Genomic DNA, 12683 nt, shown 5'->3' with positions numbered 1-12683 from the left:
TAAATTAAATCATTTTTATAGCCGAAGACGAGACTTGTGCCCTATATGGACACAAGCGAAGATCAATGACATCGTTAACTTCGAAACACAAACGCGTCGTTCAACGCTTCGATGTCTCTATTACTGAAAACTTGCCTTGTATATTATAGGTACACTTAGCCGCAAAATTCATTCGTAATGTGTCCATGCAATTTTGTAATACACGCAGCTTTGTGAATTAATTCAAAATTCATATAGTGGTTATCTACTTCCCCAGCTCGCTGTTACATTTTGAACTAAGTGTAACTTCATATTGAATGGTAGAGTGATAGTATAGGTACCTATTTTTAAAGGGCTTCAAAATTGTCTTTGAAACAGTGCACTAACCGCTCAGTTTTAACAATACAATACAATATTATTGCACACCCCACACAATTCTTTATTTGGGAAACTGCTAAAACTAAACATGCATAGCCGTCTTTATCCCTCGAGCTACAGAACAGAACTAACCCTCATCTATTTTACAAGATATAGGGGCAGGATAATTTCATTAGTCCAATAAATATAGTTACTAGTTATACCGGCATCCGAAAACGTTAGAATCACCTGTCTAACACTAAGGTGACCGCGGCCATCTGCTGCCATCTGCGTTTAAAATAGCGGGGTGCCGCATTCCTCGATTCAGGATTGAACTTAGGTCACCTCCATTAAGAACTAATGGCTTAATAACTGGACGATTTAACACGCGCCTGCTGTTATGTCTTGCCTTTTATTTGTGTAGCAAAAATAACTACATATATGTAATTGTATTGGAATGTTTTAAATTCTAAAATGGAAAGACAAAATAGCTGATGCAAACTTTGATTATTTTAGAGAATCTGCAAATGTTTGCCCATTTTGCGCTGCTAATAAAATTTAGAATTACGTGATCCGGTATGGTAGTTTCCGTAATCCGTTAAATATATTTTACCAGTCTAAATTATTCAATTAAGGTTCACGTCAGTTGTAAACTTAAATACGTAGGTACGAGTATATGTTATTAATATTACACCTGACATAAAACGTACCTTAACTTGTAGCAACTCTTTATATAACTTTATGATACCTCCGCTTAGCGAAATATTTCATACCACAACTGTAACATTTAATTAAACAAACCATCATTAAGAATGTGCTTAAATTATTTAAAAAAACTAGTCGTCAAGTGCACCAGTATCACATGTCCATGATGACGTCACCGTCTCGCCGCCGACGTCACGTTCATTCACAATATGGCCACTTCCGGCGGCGCATTTCCTCCCGCCTCATAATCGTCATTCATTCACTCAATACTATCCCGTAATCAAAGCTTTCTACCTCTAGACGAGACAGAAGGGTCTAAAGATTTGAAGTGGTTTTGTTCACAAGTTTTTTTTTTCTTGCTGTTTTGCTAAGCTTACTTACGTTCCAACCGAAGAGACTGAGCAAAAAACCCGTTTAGGTACGAGTAAAAAATATTTGTAGAAGTAGTATTGAAAGAAACGAAAAAAAATTACAAAGCACCATGAAATCTGTAAAAAAGGATATTCATTGAAAAATAGTATTTATGCTTTTACTGATATGTGAATTAAATCCAAAACTTTACTGACAACATAAACAGATTAATGAGTGTCCATATTGTTTTACTTCGGCAACAACACCAGCACAGGACCTTTACTATGATGCGTACGATTTAAAAACCTGACCAAGCATAGACAATTTTATGCGATCGTTAACGAGTCGCAGGCGCAGCGCGTCGCCATTGATGCGCTCGCTTCCGCTCTCGTAGCGCCGCTATATCCTGTCTCGACGAATCATGCCACTCCCAACCTTAACTCAAACAAGTAAAGTTCAAAATAAAATACACCCTTAAATGGACTAGGATGCTGTCAGCTGTCAGATAGAGGAATCTACAAACCCAAATAGACGTTAGATGTAAAACAGGAAAGTTCAAATTGCATCAAAGTTGTAGTAAAGGATCAGGTTATCTTGAAACTGTAAGTCCTGTATGAAAATTAAGACATCTTCCGCGTTATGGGTGGGACTTGTTTGTAAGTTAGACATTCCATAAGGATTAAAACTAAATCCTGATATTATATTATACCTACAAGTTGCTTGTTTATATTGTCGCTTATAATCTCTAGTTGCCACCAGATGCTCTCATAGGTAGTATTAAGATAATGCGATTAACTAGTTATTATTACGAACTATTTCAAATACTCGTATCATACCTATGTACCTACGTAGTCCGAGGTATGTGCGAGTCATTCATAGGTATGTAAATGACTTCAATTAAAAAATTGCAATATGGAAATACGCGTTCTGTTCTGATCGAGGTTAAATATTAATTCTTAGATACTTTTGGAATGAATTACGGTCTCGGCCCATAGTTCCATATTGAGCGTGTCAGAATAACTAAATATAATTAATTAAGCAAATCATAAGTGTGAGCATTATTTACGTAAGTAAATGGAAATATATTAACTCGCTACAGGAAAACAGGATAAGGATTTCCAGACGTTCGTTAGCAACAAAATAAATTAGCTATAGCTGTTTTTACTGGGTTTTTCACTCGGCAAAGAATATCTTAACTTAACCTAAACCTACAAAACCAGATATATTTTACAAATGAGGTGTTTTACCTATATATTTATACTGCGCCTAAAGATGTAATTTAGCCATCTCAAAAGATCTGTCGTACTTAGTATCTAACCAAAACTCTTGTCGACATCCGTACTGTAGGATAGTTAGCTACAGAAATAAGTTTAAAAACTTTCTCAAGCATATCATCGACCAGACACTATCTATTTTATTGAATCATTAGCTTTGGCGTGTTCTAAGTACACCCATGTTCGTTCGTTCGTTAGTTTAGTCTATCGTAGTAATTATGTAGAGTCGACGTCTATCTCACAGCATGACAGCAGTAGCGTACATAAATATTTAACCAGCTCAATGTACCGATATACTTTTGTGCAAGCCTATATCAAAAACTTCACCTACTTTAAATAAGAACGGATTAGATTTTTTTAATATTTACGGCTTCCCTTATGCCGCGGTCAGCTCGGTGTCGGTCCCCCATGCGTTTTTGTGGCGCGCGCGCCGCGCAGGTGACGCGGCACCTGCCGAATAACGCTGGCATATACCACGGCTTTACATAATACTAAACAAATATGCCTTAATGTATTCACAAACTTGTCTTATCAGTGCTACAGGGATAATTCTTCTACTCAACTATTCAATTTTCACTTTTATGTACCTTTGTTTTCGTGTAAGGTATTACCGCTGCTACCTTTTTGACTTTGACATTCCTTGTAGTATGATATCGGGTACTACCTACCTATGACAATTGACAAGATAGTCGTATTAAGTTTCCTCAAAGATTTATCACTAAGCTATAGAATTGTTTGGACAAAGTAATACTTCTACATTAATTGTAAATACTCAATAGTAACATTCGTTTAATTATCTATTAGAGATAAAATGCTATAAATGTTAAGTACCTATAAAATTTACTGCAAAGGTTCAGGTGTAGTATATTAAGTAAGGGGGAGGCCTATGTTCAGCAGTGGACGTCTTATGGCTGAGATGATGATGATGATGATATTAAGTAACAATTTTTATAAATAGCACTATATAACTATATAACCAATTACCATTTCTTAATTTCATGTTAATACATATTTTTCACTGGGTTAACGACTGTACACTGTACAGTGACATTTAGTCAATGCCAATATCGTGTCGATGTATGTCGAAGTTTTTTGGCATCTATAACGATTCTTTAATACCTAAATATAATTGGCTACTTTCCTACTAGTCAAATCAGCTTCTTTTTTAGAAATGTCATAACGATTTACCTACCAATATGGAATTTATATGAAAACATGTGTAGTGACATCACAGTTAACTCACCTTCTTTTTATACTTCCATCCGATTTATGAAATATAAATTATGTTTAAAAATAACTGCTATCTATGTTTTTCTAATAATTATCTGGTGCTTTATTTCGTGCACGGTGTGAAATAATTTATTTTGAGTATAGGAAAGTACCCAATTATAACAGACTAGTTTAAAGCTTTTTATACCGATCAAACAACACAAATGCACAGATAATCGATAAAAATTCTTCTTTTTATAATGTTGAATCTGACTACATCTGCCACGACAGTTTGATTATAAATTAACGCCAACATATTCCACCGGATATTATTGTAAGCTTGTTTTTTGTAAAAATATTCTTTAATAGATAACGTAAAGCTGTATCGAGGTAAAACGCAGTATTATGTATACGTAGTGTTAATACGTGGACGCCATATGCCATTTTATGAGCGATAAATATCGACTCTGTGTTTAGCTAATTCGTAGCAGAGACATTATTCCCAACGTCTGTAAGAGCATCGTCTCAGGCATACCATTATAAATATGATATTATCACAACGCTGTTTTCTGAAGCTCTAAGTTCTACGTGCACTGGTGGGGCTACAGCTGTGGGATCAATAAGCGTTGGGAATAGCAGTCCAGAGCCGTAGTACTGATTGGTACTCTTTATTTTTAAACCAAGTTGAGGTCATGACGCTGTAATAACATTCGGTTTTATGAACGACGATTTTTGTCTCATTAATATTTTCCTTGGTAAACAGCTACGTCATGTAGGGAATTGAAGAGTATTATAGTAACAGCACCAGTCTTGGGACATTTAAGAGGGAATTTGGAGTATTTGTGATATTTCCCTAATACATGTAAATGGTCTACCGCTTAACGTATTAAAAGATGAAAGTCCTATCCGTCTTTCATGTTTCAGGCGTGGTGTATCAAAGATAATGCGATGAGTTTCCACGTACTTAACAAATTAAAACTATGCTTTTTTTCTCCAGTCATGGACACCAACGCTCCAGTGATGGGCCCCCCAGTAATGGACACTGCTCTATCAGTATAAAATATTGAAATAGGTCATCAGATCTGGTCCATGTTATCATAATATTGCATTATCATCCGATTTGCATATTTAATTACGATTACAAAATTTCAACTCAATTGGAAAGTGGCTCAAATTCGGCTACCAAGATTTGACCCACACTAACTAACAGGGCAAGTTAAATGAAAGTTTGGAAAAACGATATTAATTTATCCGAAGTCCGAGCATACCTCCTGGTTGACATATTTCGTAACTACATTTTACTTCTGTATTGTTTAAACATGAAATGATGGCATGGCAAGCATCATTATGTAAATTGTCCCATTATAGGAGGTATGCAGTTTTACGGCACCTATAATGGGATTGGGCCAAATACCACTATTTTTTTACATCTGTGGAGTCACAACATAGTATGTTGTATACCTTATCTCATGGTAAATGCAATTAACAAAACACATTCTAGTTTTCATCAAATATTAATTAATTAAAATTTAATAAATTAACTCACCTCTCTTAGCGAAGTTGTTAAGAATTCGTAGTGGTATTTTTTTCAGTGACACGACAACTTTTGGGTTGACGCCAATTTCTTAAAAAACAACCAAATTTAATAAAAATTCAAACTGAAACAGCTCTAGGACTCTTATTTATGATAATATACAGGCAGTGTTTATAAACTACTTTTAGACACTTATTTTAGAGGATTTGTGGTTTTTTGTCCCATTACTGGTTCCATGTCCATTATAGGGTACACTACTATACCGGGTGTGGCCTGTAATATGAGCAAAAAATTATACTGTAGGCTATACTCCTCATACTGACCAACATTTGTTCAGCGACTTTTAAAAAAACCTTTGGGTTTGATTTTTAATACACCTTAAAGTTTATTCTAAGACGCAATGTATTGCGAATTTTGTTATGTTTAAGGCGTGACAAGCAACGTCAATCACGATGATATGGCGTCGCAATGGCGTCCATTGAAGAAAATATTTATTTTGTATGAAAAATAGAGCGTCAAAATACTTCATAATTTTTCAAAGTTGTTGAACCAAAGTGTCACCGTTTGAGGAGTACAATTTATGTTTTATTTATTTGCTCTTGTTACAGGCCACACCCGGTATATACCTATACCAATTTCTAGGTATGTAGTTGTATATAATGAGGTACCAAAAACAACGTTAAATAAATACATCTACAAGTCGGTGCATACCTGGGCTGTATTGTGGACACCGAGTCTCTACTCTACATTTTACACTGTTTGAATAATTTAAACTCTATACTTCAACACGAAATAAATATTTAAGAACATGGGTAGGAAGATATCTATAATAAAAATAATTACGATAGGAAATGTCTACATAACAAAGCTTGGCGTCTGCGACATTAAATAATATATTTAACACTTCCTGCCGAAAGATGTTCCAATTTTGAATTTGATTTAAACGCGCTGCGCTGACAACCATTTCCTCTATCTTTCGAACGGTCGCGCATTTTTCCCACAATTTTTGTTTTATTACAGAACACTCCGCGAGTGACAACTTGTCTCTTAATTGACAAATTATTCCGAATAGTTTATCTGAAATATAAAATTGTTATGTTTATGTTATAAAATTCTGGGCTATTGGTGTAGAGTCGCACATAACATAATTTGTAAATGCTAATGAAGAAATAAAGATATGTACATACCTATACCTTTTACGTATAACCTCAGGCTACTTTAATCCTGGTTCAAATTACTAGGTATTATGAGATTTAACTAGGTACCCAGTATCTATACTAATACTATTACTTTGGTTTGGACTATAGTGTTTTATAAAATTACCGAGTGTGTGCATAAAGTGTGCGTGTGTAAAGTCCCACTAATAAAGTACCTAATTCGATTATTGATTTATTAAAAAAACGTGTTATTAGGAAACTCCCTTTGAACTCGTTTATTTAATTTTAAAAGCGATCAACTGCGTATTAGTCCAATAAACTCGCTGGATGGCTAATCCAGCTCCTAGAATTTTCTGGCAACTTAACTAGCATCCTATTTTGTATCATTCTTTCTTCAGTTTAATCCATCTCATAGGACCATAGACAAGTAAAATTTAATTATAATTAATAGGGCAGCGCTATTTGTGTCAAAACAGCGGCGTTTGGGCGACAGCGGGCTGTCACCGAGCGCTCACCTGCGGCCGTTGATTCTAATTTTAAAAATTCATATTTCGACTTCCGCTCCCAAATGGGAATTGGCGCGATATGTGACGACCGATGCGCTATCTACAATTTTAAAATATTAACTCAAAAACGTTCGTTATTAAGTTCGCATCTACTTTTTATTGTTTTTGCAAACATTTTTTTTAAACAAAAACGCGTCTGTCACTAACGCCATATGGCAGGTTTAGCGCGTGCTTCGAGGAGAAAAAAAAGTTGTGGAACATTTTCGCGGTCTCATATTTCGAAGAACGGAATAAAAAAAGTTTGACTGTGGTGCAGCTGTGGTGCGGGGTCTAAGGTTACTGTCGCGTGTGATGCCTCATTACAGCTGAACACCGATGTCTTGTAAGACGCCTAACCTAAATTTAGGGGGTTTATACGTAAGTACTTACGTAGAATTTATGCTAATCCTTTTCATGGAACGAAGTTAATAAATTAATTCTTTGGGATTTCACCAGGTCGGAATAATAATGCAAAGAATAGTAATATGACTTCAGTATTAGGTTATTTGAATTGAGTTCGTTAGGTTACTATTATTTTGCATGCATGATGCAATAAGTACCTACTGCAAATGTCACCTACACATTTGTTTTAATGTTATAGTCATGTTCATGTTAATAACATACAATTACCTGGGTATTAGGCACTTATTTAAACAAAAATCAGGTTTTGTCAAATTTGAGAAACGTTGCGAAGGATCTCCCAGTACAAATTAAATTTCCTGCCTTGTTCTACTGATAAAGTTGGCTTGCCAGAATATACTTTCAAATGAATAGTAGGTACGAGTTTCACTATTAAATTTACAAGTTAGAGTTACAAGATATAATATTTCATTCAGGCAATCCTTAAAAATAACAAAGTCAAAAAGCTGTCACAAACAGCCAATCACATTTGACACAGAATCATAAGTATAACTCTGAACTCCGAATAGAATATAGATACGTATTTGAATTCGCATTCGAATTTCAAATGTGTATTTTCTCAATTCTCCGCTGTTCTCCGGTCTTGCACCAATGGTCGCGCGACCTTTCGACCCGGCGCGCGCGAGGCGTGGCCGCGCCCGATTGGCTCGCCCCGCCCCCTCCGCTCCACGCCCCCGGATCGAGCGCACCGATATCGTATCGTAGAAACTCGTTAATTTTCTTTCGATGCCGATATTTATAACCTGTAGGTATGGTTGCAGGGAAATTCTAATTTAGAATAATGTTGTTGATTAGATTTGCTGAGAGCTAGCGATGCGCAGTAAGCTCCTACACACTAAATGAAGTTATACATAAACTACATATTTATCTAATTTCTTTGTAGTTGCAGTTGAATAAATTTTCTTATTTAGGTAGTTCTCTATTACTCGAATGTCTTTAACCTACAGTTTGTATACCTTCCTACTTTTACCTACACTTTGTTTATAAAAAAGTTTAAACCAAAATAAAATCTTTAAAAGTTAAATTAAGTACCTACCTATGTATCCACAACAACAATTTTAAATCAAGAATTACTCACACTGTTGTACCTACTTAATTTATCTAATCTTGATTCAATGCACCTCCTTTGTCTTAAGTATAGTTATGGTACCTATAAGTAACTAATTTAATTAACACATTTAAACTCACACTCAATTAACTACCCTCATGTTAATAAAACAAAGAGCCCATATAAGTCGCCCCAAGACGAATCGCGCAGGTCACGAGGCCGTGCGTGCTTTTTAGGCGTTTTTCTAAATTTATTATATCTTTTTACGCGTTTTCTAAATTTATAGTCTCTTTTGACGCTCGGGGAATTGTAATTAGGCATTATGGGTTCATTAAAATATCTTTAGGATACTTTGTACGTATTTGTCGTCGTGACATTGATTTGTTTACTGCCTAAAGAATGTGAGGGTATTTCACTTTTTTACACGTCTGATTGGGTGTTTCCGTTAAATTAAATGTATTTGTTTCTATTTTCATTGCGACGGTTATTTTTAGAATAAGTTACACGTACCTAATTGTATACGCAATGTTTTATGTTAAACGGCGAATCTGATTAATAATTTATGAAATAAATAATCCAGTTGTAGAGAATTAGGTTAGTAAGTAACGTAAACAAAATTATTTAACTTTTTTCTCCAACTTTTAGACACATACATAAACCAAAATTAAATTACCTAATAAAGAAATTAAAGATTGTGTCCCTGTGGAAATTTTCCTTTACAAAATGAAAGGTTCCTTAAACCTTAACCATCAGGCTGACAGTTCAAAAATGACAATCGAATTCGAAAATGAAATCGGCAATCGGAATGAAATCGAATCTACTCGAAGGTTAGCTGGAAGAGATCCCTTACAAGGATAAGTTCGCCTTTGTACCGTAATTTCTGTAAATATTATGTAAACCTGTGTTGTGTGCAATAAAGTGATTACTACTACTACTACAATCGAATGTCAGTTTTACTCTTCGAAAATAGAACACATGTTGAAGTATTGTGTATGGGAAATATATAGGTAATATCCCTTAGCCTGGTAAGGGGTTAAATTCCTATGAAATTTCCGAAAACTTTTCCGAATTTGAAACCAACATCCCAGTTGTTAACAACGCGTCTCCACCAACCGCTACGCGTGAAGGTTTTATATTTAAAACTGTGAGCCCCGATGTGATTGCATGCTCAGAGTGCGTGGCGGGGTCAGCGGTCACCCGCGCTCGCGGACTCCATTCATTGCAGCACTTTACCGTCCACACTGTTCAATGACTATCTGTGAACCTTATTACAAAGACGTAAGACTCACCGATGGTCAGTATATACTGACAAAATATTTTAACTGGACATAGACCTTATCTCGTTTCAATAAGGTTTAGGAATGGCAATTTAACGGTGACAACGATGGGACGACGTGATTGAACTGACTGGTGGCGATAATAAATTAAGTCTCTGGGTCTGGATCGGCTACTCCTTTACTTTTATCTTATTGATATCCTTAACCCATAGGTACACGCATGGGGTACACGGGTCATGTAGAACTGACATAAGCTGAGAAGTTGAGAACTACCTAATTCAAATTAATAAGTTACGCGCGTAGACCTTGACAATGACCATGACATTTTTTCAAGAATGACTGCCACTCTTCGAGCAACACCGGCTTCCGACACGTCGGAACTGCCACTAGTTTATTGACCTACAATAGACTAGACTATTTATTCAGCATATTCAGTAACCATTCTTTGTTTAGCTATAATGATAACAGAACTACTACACAACCTAACATCTACACCTTAACCATACCCGTCCAATGTTAATATTTCATGAATATTTAAATACAACACAGTCGACCGACCAGTAAAACAATTGACTGTAATTTTGTTTATTTATGTTTATTACCTAGCACTAGCAGACGTGCTTTGTTCTAAGCGTACCTACTTGCTATGGGTGTATCGTCACCATTATTAACTGGCTATTCTAAACCTTACTACAACGTGATAAGGTCTAACAATCTTTAGTTAAGTATGATGCTGTAACTGGCATAAAAGTACGAGGATATGAGTGACTGACTTAGATATAAAAATATAAAAATACTTTAATTTAGGTTAGTAGTTTGTATTTATTCATATCATATTTTATATTAATTATATTATAGATTTCAATGTTAATTTGGTAGGTAAGGTCTCTATATAGGTAATAGGTACCAACGACGGCAATGATTCAAATTATCAATTTAAAATTATCAAATTATATAATAGGTACTTACGCTGAGCTAAGGTCCGTTGCGACTGCGACTGGTACAAGTTTAAGGAAAACTTTTCTTTACCCCTTTAAATAACTTATTCTAATACGTTAGATTGAATTGTTAGTTTTATTTTATAAAATCAAGAGTCAACAGTGATCAAGAGTGAACAGGCACCTTCTGGGCGAGCTCGCTCCATCGTAGGCCACGTCTACGCCTCGGCTAGTCTGTGGCCATGAGTAAACCCATGCATAATAAAAAAAAAAAAAAAAAAAATTGTTGATGTTATTATTTTTGCTTTTATGTAAATTCAATGTTGACGTATAAAGCAGGCCACTGACGAGCCTTCCAAATGGATGCCGTTACAATGGATTCATCCAAATGGAAGGCATCCTAATATTAAACATTATACGTTTTTGACATTCACGGACCGATTTTGGATTGCAGCCACGCTATTTGGACTGTTGGAAGGCTCGTCAGTGGCCACCTTAAAAGTGCCCTTGTGGCCTATTTGCTGAATAAATGTTGATGTTGATGATGTCTATATAAGTAGATTTTTATGACACGGGTCCAGAGGTTAAGATCAGGATAATTGCGTCATTCGTTTGTCAAAAGACTTCAATATGACTTAAGTATCTAATTTTACTGTAAACATTACTGTAATTTACTGTTACCTGCTCGTAAACATTAGTTAGAGATTTTAGAATTTTAGTTGTATATTTTGACAATTTTCAATTCAATTCAATCTTTAATTTGTAAGATGCGGTCACTTTCTTGGTCTCCTCTAGACTTAAAAGTCAAACGCCCATTGGCCCAAAATCTATCTCACTTCTGATGAATGAAATTAGTTATCTTCGCACTTCGCAGTCTACGTAATGTTTCGACCGTCCTAACTTTTACCTTTCGGTTTCAATCAAATGTCTACAATCGATACCTGGTCTGAAACCATATGTTCTTACACAAAACATACTTGAAACGCACGTCCAGTCGACGTGGCGAAACATTAGGAACCCTCCACTATCATTTAAAACGCCCTATTGTCTTAGCAACTTTAACAGTCATACGCTCTTTTCGTCCACTGACCTACACCGCTTTAAATCAAAACACCCCATCACTATAACATAATTTCAGCATTTTAGTCATTTTGGAGCTGTCACGAGGACTTTTAGACAAATAATTTGACAATTGTAAAACGTCGTATGTGTCTTGTAAGCGTTGTGCGCTTGCGTCGTTACGCGGGCGCTGCGCGGGCGCTGCGCGGGCGCGTCGAGGCGGGCTCGGAACAAAGGGCGCGCCGTGAACCGCGACCGTCGCGCTTCGGTACCACCCGCCATCGCGCACGCAGCGATCACACTGTCCTGATTTTTAGTTTATATGCAGAATATGTTAGCCATGAATTGATTTGGACAATTTCCAGTCCTCTCGGTGTAAGATACGAGTAGGGTAAACTTTACTAACATCGGTTTGCTTACTTTCTTCTAATAACACAAAAATGACTTGTACTTGTACCTTACATAGGACACTAAAAGTACACTGCAAATCGACACATGTACATATGTAAAAATACTACAGCTTTTTGTTATCAATAAGACATTGAGACTTCAGTAGTTTGCGTGACTCGGAATACTTTGCCAACCTAAGTAATGTTTTAACATGCGATTGTTGTTTCGTGATATGTAAGTACGTAGGTAACACATTTCCATAAGTTAGTTTTATCAAACACCCAACCTTCTGTAGGATGGGTTAGGTTAAATTAGCACAAGACGCAAGACACCAGCAACCAGCAACAAGCTTATAGCGCCAAAATGGCATATGGCATCTTTACTGAACGTCCCCTTTTTATCGTTAGGTAGACATATACAATACAACATCTAGACGAGAT

The 12683-nt window shown here is 35.9% G+C and overlaps 1 protein-coding gene across 3 annotated transcripts in view; it reads left to right on the top strand.

The window, feature by feature from the left end:
- Positions 1–12683, top strand: part of LOC134673349 (ETS-like protein pointed) — a 161081-nt gene that overhangs the window by 140698 nt on the left and 7700 nt on the right. The window lies entirely within an intron of this gene.

The sequence above is a fragment of the Cydia fagiglandana genome, chromosome 18 (assembly GCF_963556715.1).
Source record: "Cydia fagiglandana chromosome 18, ilCydFagi1.1, whole genome shotgun sequence".
NCBI lineage: Eukaryota > Metazoa > Arthropoda > Insecta > Lepidoptera > Tortricidae > Cydia > Cydia fagiglandana.
The sequence above is the reverse complement of the archived record's forward strand: the minus strand, read 5'-3'. Positions and strand labels throughout refer to the sequence as shown.